The sequence below is a fragment of the Cupressus sempervirens genome, chromosome 2 (assembly GCF_028749045.1).
Source record: "Cupressus sempervirens isolate cs-2001-9-10 chromosome 2, ASM2874904v1, whole genome shotgun sequence".
NCBI classification, from domain to species: domain Eukaryota; kingdom Viridiplantae; phylum Streptophyta; class Pinopsida; order Cupressales; family Cupressaceae; genus Cupressus; species Cupressus sempervirens.
Window position 1 is genome coordinate 542,112,069 of NC_143119.1, and position 19,224 is coordinate 542,131,292.

Consider the following 19,224-nt stretch of genomic DNA (forward strand, 5'->3'; position numbering starts at 1 on the left):
TAAAATTATTTAAAACTATTCAAAATGCATTTCAACCAAATCCATATTAATAGTGGACTCCCAATTTTTTTCCCATGCTCATTTGAAGCCTCTTAAGTGCATCAAATCTATTTGTGCAATAAAATTTTTTCTAAGATGTTTTAAATAAATAGATACATCGATAAACTACCAATATGATCTTGTGAGCTATCTAGGCATGCACTGGGCCTACGGTAGAAGCCAAATTAATTTTTTTGTTCTCTTTAAGAATCCATTATTGTAAAATACCAATTCTCCAAGAACAAAGGGATCGAAACCTTCATCCCCCATGTTGGATTTATAGGTTGTGTTTTCCTAGCTAGTCCATAAGAATCAGACACTCATATTCTAGGGCCATACAAACCTATTACATGAAATGCTCTAAATCTGAAACAAGCTACTCCTAAGAGGAATAAATAAATTCCAAAAATCTTAGTTAAATCCATATATGAGAATCACAAAATACTTGTAGATACTAATATACCTAATAAAAGAAACAAGACTTAATTTTAGATGCTCTAGAAGTTGATGTGTCAGGTAGCTTTTTGAAACCATAAGAAAACCTAACTTAATGTGTTACGATACTTTTAAATTTTGTGTTATCAAAAAGGAATTAGTCTCATTTCATAGAAGGTTGCATCTCTTGGACTACTCCAAAGAAAATAGTTGAATAGTATAATTTAAAAACTAGAGAATTGTAATCAAAACTATTTGCTAGAATACTTTGTAAAATTGATCAATGTAGAGAATACAATTTGAATAGGTATAGACTTGAATTGTGTTGATTTGCAAATATAGAAGAAATTTATATTGAAATGGCTACCCTTAAACTAAGGAAAGCTCAATACCAATATGTTCCTTGATAAGCATTTCAGTTGTATTTACTTCAATTTTATTCAGTTACTATGTTGTAAGGATAAAATGCCCATAAAATAATTATGATATGATTTAATGTTTATAATGTTTATTATGACCATGCTATTACATTTATATTATAAGTTACATTTTTAATCATTGCATTGTTTTCCTTAGTTCATTTACCATTTTGGGTTACCATGAGATGGTATAAAGATGTGGAAGTATTTTGAGGATGTAATATTATAAAGTTAAAATGATGTGTACTTTACTTTAAATTAACAACTTACTAAACACATAAACCTCTTGAGTTAGAAGCTAAAACCAAACTTATACATATCTGGTCTTGCATTTTATTAAAGCTTCTAACTATAAGTTCCTTTATGATAGAAGCTTCCTCCCATTGTGGTTTTGTGAGTTTTTATCTCCTTTATGGATTGGTTTAATGTGGCACAAGGTGGGATGGGGATGGATGCACTTTGTCTTTTATTCTCTCAACTCATTAAGGTCTGATAAGCAAGATTCATTACATTTTGTCTCTCCTTTCAGTAATACTGACAAATTTAGTACTTGACCAAGCCATTTATCTAATTATATTTAATTATGTTGCTTTATCTTTATGCATATGTGTGTGACTATGCTTTATTTTATCTCGCATAGGAGTAGATATGCTTAAAAAGGAATGTTACATGTGGGTAGATATGTTACAATTTTTCTTCTCACTAATATGAGTAGATATGTAGTATTATTTTATTTTCCCTTCCATATTTTGTAATTAGTCTAGCAAGCACATGGTTTGATGTAGTAGGTTTAACAATTGCATTAGATTCATCTGATCCATCTTGTTATAGGAAGCTAGGCTTCTTGTACCAAAGTTAGAGAATTCTTCATGTTAGGGAGAACCCCAAGGGAGTAAATACTTTATGGTTGGTGTGGCCAAAGTTCCTTGGCCACACTCTTATCTCAAATAGAAAATAGATGACATCTGATAGATTTGGAGATCAAGTCATGCAGAAGGACACATGAAAAAGTTTATGAAGAATATTTAATGGTTGTACAATCACCTTAAAGATGAACATTGAGATGTAATTATGTCATTGGATAATTTATTCATGATATATTATTAGTTATGCTCATTAACTAACATACAATGAATGTTCGATGTATAGCTCAACATCTTAGTCCTTTTGTTGTAATTTATCTTATTGACAAACTAAACTTTCATGTTAAATCTTGATTAATGTGTAATGAATGCTATTGACTTTCAACTCATTTTTTATTAGTTCTTTTCTTCTTTACTCACATTTGTGTGATGTTAAAATTCTAGGGTAGGAAATAGTTCCTACATATGGTATTAGAGTTGTCTTTAAACTCTAGGCCTTGATCTACTATGCTAACATGTGCTAATGTATATCAAGTGTTTGAGTTATCACCATGGCCAAAAGAGATAATTGTAGAGGTGGATCTAACAATGGTTCATGAGCTAACAAACCTAATGAGAGGTTGGATCAAATACTGACACTATTGACTTCACAAGGGGCTTTGTTACAACACTAAGGACAAAGGATGGATACCATAGATCACAAGGCTTGAGGTAGACATGTTGAAGATGAGGCAAGGAAGCATGATGAAGGTTAGTTCTTAGAAGCCTTGTGTAAGAAGGAGGAGGAATGAAGGAAGAGTCATGAGGATGATCAGTTGGATGAGGCACTTAGGAGGTCTGAGGAAGAGAAAAAAGTGGAAGTTGACCATCAAATAGCTTTAATTAATACTAATAGGACACAACTTGCAACTAACTTGAGCAAAGATCTTAAGAAATTTAATCAACCCATGTTTCATGGTATAGCATCTAGGGAAGATACAAAGGCATGGATTACCTATATGGATAAGTATTTCCTAGTTTGGAACTATAGAGGGAAATTTAGAGCAATTTGGGCCACTTTTCAAATGATGGGTGAGGCAACTAAAGGTGGGAAAATGTGATGGATGAAAAGAAATTTCAGCATGGTGAGGTAACTTGGGAGGAATTTTTATAGATTTTCTACAAAAGGAGTTTACCTTAGCTGTTCTATGACAAGAAATCATCAGATTTCTACAAGCTAGTTCAGGTGAACATGAACATCACCTAGTACCATGAATATTTTTGTTATTTGGTGAAGTATGTTCCTTAGTACCAACATTATGAACTATTTAGAATTAATAAGTTTTTCATGGGCTTACTACCTAAGATATACAATGAGGTCAAAATGCAGGAGCCTGAGACCATGGATTTTGCACTTTGTAATGCCCTCTAACAAGAATAGAAACTGAAGGATGCTACTTCATCTAAATTCTCCAACTATAATTATAAAAGGAAGTTCTAGGATAATAGGTCATATAAGGATAATATGGGATATCAAGATTATAGGAAAAAGAGAAATAGAAAGAAATGACAAATCAAAAACATGAAGGAAAAATGACAAGAGGATTTTGACATGAATAGAAACAAACAAAACTAGAACACCAACAAGAACCAAAACAACATGACTAACATAAATGGAAATGGAAGAAATGGAAACAACATTGGTTATCATAATAGGAATGATGAATGGAGAGGTCCTATGACAAGTCATTTTGTATGCAAAGGTAACAATTTTGCCCCTAAATGCCCACAATGATCTAATACAAGGTACTTCCCTCTATAGCACCATATCCATGCTCTAGTTGATCATATGAATATAGATTATTAGGCCACTCCTATGTGGATGACTAATATAATTTTTGGTTACCCTATTTGTATTCTTATAGATATTGGTGCTACTAAATACTTTGTAGACACTAAGATAGTAGCTAAGATACTTTTTAGGGATGTTTATATGGCTAAACCTTGGATAGTAGAATATGTTAATAGGGTTGAGAGTAGGGTAGAGCAATTCTTATTTTGTAGCAATTTGGAACTCCCTAGCTTCCACATAGAGGTCAACTTGTATGTAGCTCCTTTGGGATCATATGATGTCATTCTAGGCATAAATTGGTTTAGTGAATATAAAGCCTTAATTAACTATCACAATAAGGTAATTGAATGCCTCAATGACATAGTTCACTTAGTAATTCTAAATGGTGTCAAATGACTATTTGAATTGAGAAAAATCTCATCTATGAAATTGAAGAAAAGAAGGATGAAGGGATGTTAGTTATATATGGTACACATCAAGAACATGGAAGAAAGGCCATCTTTTCTAGAGAATTACTCCCTTTTGTAGGAATTTATGGATGTGTTTTAGATGATCTACCCAAACTACCCCCTAAGAGGGAGTTCAATTTTTCTATATACCTTGTGCCAGGAGCAAAACATCAATCAAAGGTTCTCTACTACATGACCTCCATAGAGATGTATGATTTGGAAACTCATCTATAGGAACTCCTACGTGAAGGTTTCATCTGTGTCATGCCCAAAATATGAGTGCAAAAAACACACAATTTTGTCTGTGTATAAAATTCAAATACACTAAGTTCAATAGGTTTGTTTCATAGTTAAAAAAATATAGGTACATTATAGGGTGGATACAAGATCTCCTATCAAATGTTCATTGTTAAATCAATTAATTAGATTAAAAAATTAATTTTAATTAATTAAGGTACCTAACATTTTAAAGATTTTTAATAACTCTTTAAATTTTGCATCCTTAGAACAATAGAAGAACATAATTTGCAATAAATTTAAGTCTTATTAACTTTAATCAATAATAAAACTATTAAGTGAAAGAAAATCCATTAACATTATAAGTAATTGATTAGAATGCCCAATTAATTAATATAGAACTAATTATTCAAAATATTACATAAATAATCACCTACCTAAGTAACATCTTACATATAATTAAGTAAGCTTTATGCTAATCACAATTTTTTAAATTTAAATCTATAATTCATTAAAACATTCCTAACCTCAAAGTAACTAACTACTAAAATCAACATAAATCAAAACTATTATTTAAGCTTTAAGTAAACTTTATTTTAAATTAGTTGGTTTCAAACCTACAATAAGACATTATTGAAAATGTAATATGATAAAAATCACCTAAAATTAAAAAATTAAACAAGACTAAATAACAATAAATCCACCTAGCCAATGTTTTAGAAACATATTAACTAAGCATATCAACATTTAATTAACTAATCTTTTCTAATGTCTAACAACATTATTAACTAATACTAATCTCCAAATTTTAAAATTACTAACTAAAATGAAACTAATTTAATAAAACTAACAATATCTTCATTAACTTAATCCTCTCTACTTTTTTTTTCACTTTAAATATTAAAAAAAAAAACTAAACTTACTCAACTATCCTAGCAACTAACACTAGAACTAAAATCCATCAAAAAACAAAAAATTATCTACTAACCTAACTATCCATCTACTAGCCCTTACCCATCCCCATGCTTTTAAAGAAAAAGGAGGATGCACGCTATTCCAAGTAGCCAGGCGCTGACCAAGCTAACCTATGGTCTATCCCCTACCACCCATTACAAGACCATCCATAATGGTGCTGATAAGGCTTAAAAAAAAAAGGCTTGCTTATGATAACGTTGGAGTGTGAGTGAAGTTTTAACATAGTACAAAATTCTTCCTATGCGCCTACTCCATAAACTGACTTCTCATTCTCCAATTTCTGACAAGGAAATCTAGGAACGCTGCCCAAGAGCATGGAGGGTGTGGACTTTTTTGTCCCTATCTATGCACCAATGAAGGGTTAATAAATAGGTGTTCAAAAGCATACTAGGTGGCTTTAATGCCAAGTTGGAAATTTTAACTTTTTTTCCAAAACAATTTAAACCAACCATGCTACACCCAAAACTTAAGAGCCAGGGGGTGATGTCAACAACATTATGATGGCATCCCTCCTCCATTCAATGCCTAGGTAAGGGGGAGAAAAAGAAAGTGGAAACAAGGGAACAATTGGGTATTAGATGGGTATGGGAGTTAATGACCAAGTTTAAGGGTAGTCCTAATGGATGGGGTAGAGTAGCTATTGTAAAAAGTTAATTTGGTAGGGTTTAGATATTGGTTTAGCTAGGATATTTGTCACATGTAACTTATTTAATTTTTCAAATTAAGTTGTTGTATTTTTTTTAAAAGAAACAATGATTTTTTTAAAGGGCATCTAGGAGAATATTCTCTATTGCACCAAGAGATTAAAATTGTCTCCCCATACAATTTCCAGAGAGCAAAATGCTCCTGGGAGTGTTCATTTTTTTATTTTTTTGAAAGTTTATACACTATGGCAAGAGAAAAATAAATTTAACATAATGGAATCCATATAAATATTTATTTCTCACTTTATTTTAGATAACTAATGGAAACTATCAATTTCATAGCTTAAACAAGAAGTTAATATATTAGTTTTATCAACCACATAAGATTTAATTTGTGTTCCAAATCATCATGAATCCAATTTCAAATTTCAACATAACAATTTTCTTTTCCTTAACATATTTGAAACTTGAAGATTGCTTAATTCCAAATAAGCTCATCATTTAATCTTTTTTTTTTTCACACACCCATACATGAATTGAATTAACATAAGATACAAAGCAAGAAGGTTTTCTCAATCTTTTCTCTCTATTATTTAACTTGGTTCAAGGCTCCATCGGGAAAGAACTAGCAAGAAAACCTAACGTCTTTGCCAAATACATCAAAATTTAAAATACATTTTTACAAATATTACAAATTCAATTGAATTCTCTTCAAGGGCTTTCACAAGCAATCTTTTCCAATGTCTTCAATGCACCAAGGGAACCATGGGAAACAAGAACTAACCCAGAGGTAAAACAACATATTATGATAAACAATTCAAGCATACATTCTCCACCCAATGTTGCACAAATGGTTCAACATTGAACCAAAATGGGGGGGAGGTGGATTTTCTCAATAGGAGATGTCAATTTCACCATACCATAACATAGCCCTTTCAGGGCTAAAATTCAAGAATTTACATCCTTCTACAAATGCCCTTTTAGGGCCAATATAGCAAGCATATTAATTCCTTCCCTTCTTCAAAAATTCAAACTTTCATACAAGGTATGGGATGACAAGTAGGAGCCCATACACCCTACCCTCTTTCCCTCCTCCACCATGAGAGGAGACTCTACACTATTGAGCTCCAACTAAGGCCCTTCCCCCACACATGGCAACTTCTTCTCTATCCAAGCGTGAGTGATGCCAAAAATATCCCTATGAAATCCCCTTAAAACAAAACATCAAGGCAAGCATAAGAATAACATCAAGAAACAAGTTAAGATCCCTCCAAATCAACCCCAACACACAAGCAAGCAATACAAGGAACAACACAATGCCTTATGCATGGTTCAAGCATGAACAACATGGAGAAACAATTCAAAAGAGTGAAGAACTCCTACCTTCACAAAAAGTTATGGCAAAATGGTAAGTTGAGAAGAGCTTTTCCTTTTCTTCATTCAATCTTCAAAGTTTATCCAAAACTAGAGATTGGTAACAACCCCAAAACTAATCTAAATTGCCTCTAAGTATGATCCTTAACTCAACTAGACTTCAAGTAACCTCAAGATGGATTTTTGAGTCACCAAATCAAGTAGGAGACAATAAATTTTTGCAATCAACCAAAAATAGGGTTTTTGAGTGACCCTAAAAGTCAAACAAAGAGACTAAGCGGTTGGAGAGTGCTCCCCACCCATATCCTTACCCCTAAGGTACTTAAATTTAATGTTTTTAAACCTTAAATACTTAATAGGAAACAAACAAAGGATAGAAGAATATTAAGACCAATTAACAACCTTCAAAGAAAGACAATGCAAAGATAGCACACATTAACAAGGGGTTTTAGTTCCATCTTTCCATTGGGTTTCCCAGCTAAATTTCTTGCACACTCATTGCACACATTAGTAGTTCAAGAAACACACACACACACACACACACACACACACACACACACACACACACAAGAATATGTATCAAGAAATTCATATAAATTAAAACATCCATTTTCCTACAAATCAATTGTTTATCTCATTCTATTCATTAAAATTGGAAAAATCATAGTGTTAGTTTTGCATTCATTCACTTCATCATCATACATGTTCATAAAGCATTAAATGAAAAAAATAAAATATCTAAAAGTAGAGCACCACACATCATAAATATCATAATAATGTTCAATTCATCAAATCATGTTCTGACATATTGAGTCCCAAGTATCAAAATAATAAAGCATCAACCATGCTATGATGGGTCGGGGTGAGGCCTCACAATCTAACCTAGTGTATTATGATGGGGAGCTTGTGTAATATTCATCAAGAAGAAGGATGGTACCTTAAGTTTTTTCATCAATTATCATATGTTAAATAAGGTAACCATAAAGAATCAATATCCCCTCCACAAATGGATAAATCATCCAATCAAATGCAGGGGGCAAGTGTATTCTTTAAAGTTGATTTGAGATCCACATATCACTGACTTTAGACTTAGGATGAAGATATGCCCAAAAAAACTTTCAAAATAAGGTACAAACTTATGAATTTGTAGTCTTACCTTTTGGATTGACAATTGTGCCTATTGCATTCATTGAACAACATTTTCAAAGGTTGCCTTGACAAATTCGTGGAGATGTTTTTTGATGATATCTCAATATACTCCAAAATTAAAAAGAACATGAAGAGAACTTGTGCATAGTTTTGCAGCATTGAGAGAGAGAAAGCTATATAGGAAACTCTCCAAGTGTTCATTTTATCAAAAAGAGATCTAGCACTTGGGGCATATTTTATTGATAGATGGAATAGCAATAGACCCTAAAAAGATAAAAGCTATCCTTGAATGGCCAAATCCATAGAACATGAGTGAAGTTAGGAGTTTTATGGGTCTTGTTGGGTATTTACAGAAATTTTTTGAGTGATTTTCTAGCATTACAACATTGATCACATCTCTCTAGTAAGATTTGAGTGGATAGAAGCATGTTAGAAAGATTTTCAGTTGCTTAAGAAAAGGATTACTATCACTCCTATCATGGTTATAAAAAATCCTAAAGAACACTCTTTTGTCACAACAAATGCTTTAGGAGATGGTCTTTGTAGCATATTAATGCAAGATGATAAGGTTATTTCCTATGAGTCTAGGAAGCTCAAACAACATGAAGTGAATATTGCTTTGTATGACTTAGAATTGGCTATGATAGTACATGCTTTGTAGATATGGTGGTATTACTTGTTAGAGAAGCCATTTGAACTCAAAACTGATGATATGGGGTTGAGATATATTTTCACTCAACCTAATGTAAATCCTAGATAGAGGTGGTGGCTTGAATTCCTTAGTGAATATGAATTTGGCATTGAATATATCAAAGGGAAGGAGAATAGGGTAGTGGATGCACTCAGTCATAGAAGATATATCACTATTGTTAGTTAATAGTTTTTCCCAAGATCTTTGACAAATTTGAACAAGGGAGAAAAATGAAAACTAACCAATTGAATTGCTATGCCTTGATTAGGGGTTCTCTACTATAAAGGTTTATTCAATATTAATTAATGTGTAGCTAACCTTCATGAAAGGATAATCATTCTTCCTCAATCGAGGGAAAATCATTCCAAGGAGTGTTTTACTGAAAATACTTAAAAGTTAAAAATCATCTTACAAATACAAGATAAATGTTAATGCTGAAAAATCATTTAATTTTAATGACTAATATCACGTACATGATTGAATGGTAAGATGAAAGACAAATATTTAAAATAATAGAGATTTAACCTCCCACAACTTTCAAGATTCAAAACAGATAATTCTAGAAGAATGCAACAATCACAACTTAACTCCAAACATAACACACACTCTCAAGAATACATATAACCACAAAGAAAATAATAGTATTTTCTCCAAGAAGCTTCAGTAGAATAAAATTATAGAACTTTACTCTAATTGCTACAAGTTTGAAATACTCTGTTTCAAAATCAAAAAGCATAGAGTAACAAAACAAAAGTATTTTTTCTTATGTCTACAGAGAGATTAACCCTTTCAAATATTAACTATTACATATATATAGCCATAGGGCTTGATAGTTATCCAAAATTACCCTACCAGTAGTAAATAGTCCTTAGTTAATACAACATATAAATTAAAATATAGAAAGAAATAAACAGGAAAAAGAAAAATAGTTGTCCATTGATCATTTTCCACATCAAGAGGAACTATCTGCTCTATCCACAATCCACATGGCTTTCCATGTCTCATATGTAGTCATGAACATAAAAATAATGGATTGATGAGGTAACCCAACATATGCCATCCTCTATTTCTAGAATTATTTTTCTCTCTTTCACTCCATCATCTTTTTGGCATGCATCTCCAAATGCTTTAGATTGATAATCAACTTAGCCTTAGTATGAGAAATGTTGGAGAAATCCTCCCTGTATGGTGCCTTTTTGTCTCAAACCTCATGGAATTTTCTCTAAATTTCACTTACCAATTCTTCCATAGGGGCAATGGAGTCACTCTCTTTTCCTACACAATATTTACCCAACCATTTCAGATCACTTTGAATGATCTCATCCATGAGCCTAAGGTTATCCATGATTTCTTTGATCTCATTGATTGCTTGGGCTAGTGCCTCATTTCTCAATTCAATGCAGTCCTTTCTCACATACATGGTTTTATCATCAAGGCTAGTGACGGGGCATTCAGCTTGAATTTTTTTAAACTAAATCCCTAAATTTCTTCAATCCAAAGCACTACCTTCACCCAGTTATTTCTTTCTTTATCAAAACTCTCATTGTTGGACTCCACCTTTTTAATGATGACAACAATTTCTTTTGAGGCCTTGTCCAAGAGTCTAACCTACTCCTTAATTTTTATTAGGATGTATTGCAGCCATTCTTCTTATGTTTTTACAAAAACTTTGCACTTTCATAGATCTTCAAGGAATTACTAATTAATTGAAGAGCATACATCCACCAACACTGACACCTCATTCAGTGGTTTGGTTTTCAGATGTAGGATGGTATTAATATATTGAGGCATGTTTTTGATTGCCTCCATCACTTTCTCATCCTGAGTGTTCTTCCAAACTCTATCTGCTAGCTTCTTATTTGAGGCTTCAAAAATCTTCATATCAACTACACAATTCCCCTTTCCAAGATCGACTCTTGTTATTTGATTGTCCTGAGGAGAGAGGTTTTTAGGGGGCATGTCTTTCAATGGCTTGGCTATTTCAGCTATCCAGTATCCCAACTTCTTATCAAAGTTTAATCTAGACTCAATTTTGGCCCTTTTAGTTTTTGAAAGCTTTCCCAAGCATTTGCTAACTAGATCATCAATAAGCATGGTTATGGATACTAGGCTCCTTTTCTTCTCAATAGAGGTTTCCAGCCATTTAGGGGTAGTAGGTTCTTTACCTACAAGAGGAGAAACTTTTTCTATGGCCAAGGTATAAGATTGAGAACCAATATTATCAGGGGACTTTTGAGGATCTGGGATATTGTTGGCCCTAATGGAAACTAGAGACTACTTGAAACTTGTGTTTACTTTGGTGGTATCTAGGTCAACTATGACTCTCCCCTTTTCTTTGCTCAACATTTTCTTTTTAGTGGTAGAATGAGATACCCTTCTAAATTTTGGTACCTCTTCTTGAACTTGAAGTTGAAGTGGCTTTGGGGTTACTTCAACTTTGACATCAACTTTAGGAAAACATGTAATAGAGTCAATAATATCAAGGTTAGAGATGGCCTTAGGTATGCGCTATGCTTTCTTGTTCTTAGCTTTTAAGTATTTTTCTGGGACTTCAGGAGTGGTTGATTCAACATTCTTTGATTTTAACCACTTCTCAATTCTTCTCAACACTTCTAAGGTACAAGAAATTAGGTCATCTTCTTCCCTCTTAGTCTAGTTGAGCTCAAGGATGGGTATGCATTCAACTTGTTCAACATAGAATGGGTTGATCACATCCTCAACTTCATCATCTTCTATCACATGAGTATTGAGATTTACTTTAAACATGCTCATCTGATTGATTGTCAATCTAGACCATAATTTCTTTCTAACTTCAAATTCATCAAGACAATTTGCCTAGTAATATTCCAAATGAGGAACATGGGTTAACGAAGATGCATGCCCAAAATTATTTTTAACAAATCCCACATAATCAATCTCTTTTCTAGTAGTATAGGGTTTGAGGTATAAATGTGACAACGCAGGTTGTGCTAACTTAGCCTATTTTTAATTTGAACACCTATAGTGACCAATTTCAATAGGGAATAGGCATGCAACTAACTTCTTTGTACTTTCAGAGGAGTCAAATATAGAAATAAGTTGCCTAAATATCTTTGATAAAACAATATTATCTAACTAGTAATGTGGTAACTTAATTGGTTCACTTGAAAAAACCCCAATCTTGAGATATGCAAATTTAGGAAATTGTATATAAAAGTAGCCATAAATTTTAATAGCTTGCATGAATTCCTCTAATAACCTATGATTTTCATGACCTTGGAGCTCAAAGACTAAACTCCTAAGAAAAACATCATTAACCCTTCTGAACCCCTTGCAAGATTTAGTGAAATGAAGGTCTTTATATTATTGGTAGATAATCATCTCTTTTGTCTAGGGAATATGTGGAAGTCCCTCCCATTCTTTTGATGTTGCTAAAATATAGACTAGGTAGGAATAGAGAAAGAATGGGCTGAAACTACCTATCACTGTGAGGCCTCTATACAAATTCTTAGCTATTAAATCCACTAAGTCAATAAATTTGTCACCTTCAATGATCTTCTAAATGAAAAAATACATCCAACTTTCCCAATGAAATGCATGATCATTTCCTTTGATCTTGTTCAAAAGTAACACAATGTTTGCTATTTCTTTAATAAAATGCTCAATTTTTAATGGCATAGGTAATCTAGAACCCTGTCTAGATAGTCTTAGAAGCCAAGTTTGAGCTATGATGTTGTCATAGTTCTTCATTCTATCATGATATAGATGCTCAGATTCCTCAAAGGTCCATGGTTCATAGGGTTCCTTATGAGGGATTCTTAGGGCTATGCTAACACTTGTCCTACATATTCTTTCTAACACCTCCTGTGAAGCTTTCTTTATGCATCTGGTCTTGGGATCATAGTGACTTGCACATTCCACATCTAGTTCTAGGCATTCAATAGATGGTGGGAAGGTAGCATCTTCCAACAAAACACTACTAGCTAATTTTTGATGCATGCAACTAGATTGAACATCCCTTGCTAGCTCAATTGTCATGCCTGACTCCTTCTTTTGGTTATTCTACTTTTATGACTTAGTTGTGATCTAATTTCTTTCAGTTTGATACGTTGATTGTTCAGTCAGAATTTGATTATATTCTGTTTAGTAAGAACATAAAACTTTTGTCAAGTGTGTTTCCCGTATCAGCATTACTTTATCTAGATATGACGAATGACTTATGATTTTAATATAAGAGGTTTTAATGCCTGACATTTTTCGATTGCTTATATTAGATTGCTTTGAAGGAATAAAATGTTTTAAGTTCTTAACTTAATTTGATTTTTAAGGATTATAAACTTGATTATAAGAATTCATTAAATAGGGTATCAAGTGTTCATGAGGTTAAGTTTTACAAGGTTTATGCATATAAATTGTAAATAGATTAATCACAACCTTAGAGGTTTTTGACTTGGTATATTTGAAAATGTTGTGAATAGGGTTAAATATATTTAATTGCATCTTACCCCATAATGGTTTTGATTTCATGTCAATGCTTCATTTGTTTAAGTTAGGGTTTTATTACCTGCAGATGATAGATCATGCATACTAGTTGTTTTGTAAATTAGTCTTGAATGCTTAAATGATGTGAATTTCGCATTGTTACAAAATGCCAAAATGGCGGTGGTAATGGTTTTATTTGTATTGTACCTGTAATGCTATGTTGCATTGTAGCATTAAAAGCAATATTAAAGAAGCATTATGGCACTCGGTGTTCTATTGATCATTTCAATTTTGAGAGGGTTTACTATTAAGGCTTGGCTGGAATTAAGGCCACCGTGCTCTGTTTGGCATACATTTGTGAACTAAGTTGCAGTGATTTTCGGAAACATGGAAGGGTTTGTTGGAACTATTTTCATGCATATGAGGCTGAGCCTAGAGATATTATTCATAGCTAGTTTGTTTATCAAGCTCTTCCATCTCTGCATCTTGAAATTTGGTCGGATTCAGCATTTTGGGCTTCAAATCAAGTTGTGTAGCAGGGACTTTGTTGAACAAGTTGTGTCTTCTTACCTCACATAGGGGCATTTTCTATCCTTCTCTCTCCTGCTACTGCATTTAAATGTTTAAATTAGGAATGGTAGAAGTTTGATTTTAAAATGTTTTGAAGGACATTTGCGTAAACTACATTCGAGCTTGGAAATAGGCAAGGTTCAGAGATATTTTTTGGGCAATGGTTGTTCCCATACTCAAGGGAGGTTATGAAAGTGTACTTGGGAAACATGGATATGTCTGAGCTTTATTGTTTGTTATCGCATAGCTCTCAGCTGTTAATTGTATTTGGGAAAATTTTGAGTTTTAAATTAGAAGTTTGAGTGAAACTATCGTTGTGTTATGTTGTACATTTTTGGGTGTTTATTATGTTGTGGAGAAAGAGGAGGTCACTGTGTATGGTGTGATACGTCTAGAGTTAAACAACGTGACAAATGGAATCGGGTTTTCTTTTTACTGGGTTTTGCATTTGAGCTAGGGCATAGTTGTTTATCCCAATATCTTATTCAAAATAGAGTATAGTGTATTCATAAACAATGGTTTTCAAATTTAGGTTGGTTATGCTATTAGATGGACTATTAGTGTTTAAAAAAAAAGAAAAACATAGTTGAGTTAAATTTATTATGAAATTAATGTCATCGAAATTTTGTCAAACAGTTCAGCTATAAACAAGCATATTAGTTTAGAAATGTACTTAGCAGAGTTTAGGGTCTTATGTTTTAACGGATGATTATGTTGTTCACAATAATTTTATTGGATGTCCCAATCTTAGTGCTTAGTGGTTATATTCCATTTGTAGACTATGAGATTTTTGTTTTTGAAGTGTCAATAGTAGGAAATGTGAGCATCGACATTTTGTAAAGCATTTACCTTATATTATAATTGAACTTGGTTTATATTGTAACAACATAACTATTGTTATGTTAAATTAGTATTTGGGAGGTTTAAATTGTTTAAGTCAAATAAGCCTAAATAGAATGAATTTTGGGTGAATTCGGAAATTTTGTTATGGAATGAGGTTCGACGCATATTGTAACTAGTTGGTTTTAATGTCAATATGGAACTTTAGGTTGTAGATAATTTAGTGAGAACAGTCAGCAGTAAACATGTTAAAAGCATTAGTCGATCTTTGTGAAATACCTTCAAAGGAAGTTGTATTCTATTTGTTTTTTATCACTGACAGGAATGACATTTTTGACATAATGTATAAATTGTAATTTTGAAAACAAACATACATATATAATCAGGCTATCGACATATTGTTAAATAGTTGTGTAAAATGCTGAAAGTCACTTTGCATATTGTGAATTATATTCTAAATGGATTTTAAACATCACATCTTAATATGTTGTTGTGGTTATTTTGGTGGTGGCATATTGTCAAAACAGAGGTGTTACTTTTATAGACATTGGTTTATCTTAATATCTTAGTTAAACGATCACTTGTTAAGATTTGGTTGTACTTAGTTTTTACTATGATTATAATGTGATCTGTTGGCTTTATTGAATTGTTTGAGATTAGATGCTTAAGACATAATTCTTTTATTATGTAAGATGAATTTCAGTTCTTAATAAAAATGAAAGAAGTACATGAATTGAGGCAGATTTTGATACATGTTTGATGATGTGAATATCATGTGCATTATGATTTGTTATCTTGGTCAATTCGATGTTAAGTATAGATGATTAGGTCAGAAGGGAATTAAAAGTATAGTATGAAAATTTTGTAAGTATCATTGAGCTATGCAACAGTTCAATTGTATCTATGCAATCTTGATATTATAGGTTTTAATCCTGTTGATGTAATTATCCATATTTACCTTTGAACTTGGCAGTATAAGATGTGTTACAGATGGATTCAAGGATGTAGTATCATATTGTAAACTGATTTTATAATTGTTGCATGTTCATTCTTAGTATATCTGTTTGATGTGTATTTTTAAGAATATCTATGATGAACGTATATCGAGGTGGCTGAAGTTGGTTTATCCTATTCAATTAATTAATTCAGTGATAACTTTTAAAATAAATTGGGTGGGTTAATTTCACATAAAAGAAAATTGTCCTTACCTATGACTTAAACCTATATGGTTAAGTATGGAGAAAAGGCATGTCTCTATTCTGTCAATTACAAGTAAAATAGAGAATACCGTTATATGATGACTATGAGCATACCATATTTGGATGCATAAACTTAGTGCCATAACGATGACACCTCAGAATATATATGTTTCATTTATGAGTTATTCTTAGTGCGAGTTTAATTTTTGCAATGAAAAGTAATTGTTTACTTCTTGCATATTATTATTAGATTTGCACTATATTAGATGGATTAGAAATCTATTTTTAGATATCTATATGTTGGTACTAACATGTATGCAGATGGATTTTGCCTTTTAACTCAGTGTGTACTGAGCCCCTATTTGTGTTATGTTGCATTCTGTGTGGTTTTCAGGTGCTTCGAGATTCAAGTAGCTAAGGATGTTTATTGAAGTTACTTTTGAATCAACATTTAGGGTTCCAAAGTTGGACATAGGTGTCAAGAAATGAAATTGTATTTCATTATAGTTCTGAACTCTTTATGTATTTTTATTATAATGGAACTTTTGTTGAGATAATTTTTTAAAAAAAATTATTGCATTTATGGAATTGTGTTTTGTTTTATATTCTTTCAGTATGTCTTGAGTGGCATTACATTTTGGTATCAGAGCGCCAGGTTAAGTATAACCAGGACTCTTGGGTTATACGGTTTATCTCATCATCGATGCATAATTAATAGATTTATGTTTCTAGGTTGCTATTATGCCTCTCATCAGTAGAGGAATTTGAGGATGCAGTATTCCTAAGGATGACCTTGCTGATAGAGGCAGAGGCAGAGGTAGAGGTAGGGGCCATGGTAGAGGTCCTAGGTACCAGAATGATGCTGGAAATGATCAGTTTGATCAAAATGCTAGGGTTGGTAACAACCAGAATAGTTAGGCAGATTAGGCTTTGGTAGTTCAAAGAATTATGGAACATCTTGATAATATTGAGGCTAATAACCAGATTCCTAGTGGGTGAGCGAATGATAGGAGACCTCTTGTGCAGGGCGTTAATCTTCCTATACAAGAAGATCCAGTGGCAAGAGCTCAGCTCAAGGACCTTTCCAAGATGAAAGGACCATTGTTCTATGGTACGAAATAGGGTACAGCGGCAGAAGCTTGGCTGTTGAATATTGAGTGATGTTTTGTCTTACACCATTACCTAAGTAACGTGAAGGTCAAATGGATAGTTATGCATTTGAGAGGATTTGGTTCCTTGTGGTGGGAACAGGAGTTGGAAAAGCTTGGCATTGATATCTCCCTAGTCACATGGGAACTTTTTGTTCAGCGCTTCAAGGAGAGATTCATGTCCAAATATTGGCGTCAGGCCCATGCTGAGGAGTTCTTTCAGATCATGCAGATTGGCTCTACAGTGGAAGCTTACGAACGAAGGTTCTTTGAACTTAAGAAGTTTTTTGGGTGGGCTAAAAATGACAAGGCCATGATACAACATTTCATCAGAGGGCTTATGCCCAAGATTGGGGAGGAAGTGAGAACTTTCTGACCTTTGACTATGCAAGAAGCCTTAGAGTGAGCAAAGTTGATAGAGATGAAGTTTGGTTATCATGGGGCTGCTTATAAAACCAGCATGAATCCACCTACCCCTAATGTCAGTAAGAATCAGAAGCCTCCACAAAGTAGTTCAAAAACTGGATTTTTAGGTGGAAAATTCAAGAAGAGGAAGTTTGATAAGAACTCTAAAGTTTCGAAATAGCCTAAGCAATCTCAATCACCTTAGGGTGTGTAGAGTAGCAAGCCATCTCCTAAACCTTCTAGTCAGAATATGGGATTCAGGAAATCTGTTGAGTACTTTCATTGCAGAAAGTTAGGGCATTATCAGTCTTAGTGTCCTAATTGGGATAAGCTGAAGGTTGGACCTAAGCTAGCTAGGTCTGAAGCAACAGTTGGTGATTCTACCAGGAACCATCGTATCTTTGCAACTTTGGATCAGAACCAGGCCGAACACCAGAACTCAGTTATAGAAGCTCAAGGTAATACTCGAGGTATGAAAGTTTCTATCTTATTTGACTTAGGAGCTACAGACTCATTCATTTCTTCTGCTTTAGTTGCAAATTTTGATATACCTATGGTTAAGGAAAGAAATAGATGGCAAGTGGAGTTAGCATCGAGGTCTAAGGTAAATGTTGATATTATTTCTCCTGACTGTAAGATTTGTATGAAATCTTTCTCAACTTCTATAAACCTTAGGGTTATACCTTTAGGATCGTATGACATAGTTTTGGGTATGGATTGGTTAGAACAACATCAAGCTATTTTGGATTGCAAAGATAAGTCAATCAATTGCGTTGATAATTCTGGATCAGGCAGAGTTATCATAGGAATCAAGAGACCTATCTCTTTGCAGACAATTTTTGCCAAGCAATTGGCAAGGTGTGCTCGAAAAGGCTACAGCTTGTTTTCCATTTCTGTAAACAACTTAGAAGATTTCGTAGTTAAGAGTTCTTCTCTCAATCATCCTATTTTGTAGAACTTTTTGGATGTTTTTGTTAAGGAGATTCTTGGAATACCTCCGAAGAGAGAAATTGATTTTTGGATCAATTTAGTGCCAAGAATGAAACCAATTTCCAAGACTCCTTATAGAATGACAGCTCAAGAGCTAGTTGAACTTAAATTTTAGTTGGAAGAGATTTTGGAAAGAGGTTTGATTCATCCTAGTGTTTCACCTTGGGGTGCTCCGGTGATCTTTGTTAAGAAGAAAGATGGTTCTTTAAGGCTTTGTATCGATTATAGACAGTTGAACAAAGTCACTATTAAGAACAGGTATCCTTTGCCTTGAATTGATGACTTGTTTGACCAGGTCAAGGGTGCCCGAATCTTTTCTAAGATTGATTTGAAATATGGATATCATCATCTTAGAATCCAGGAAGCTGATATCCATAAGATAACTTTCGCACCAGGTATGGACACTTTGAGTTCACAGTGGTACCTTTTGGGTTAACTAATGCACCTTCTTTGTTCATGAGTATGATGAACGGTGTGTTCAGAACTTACCTTGACAAGTTCATGG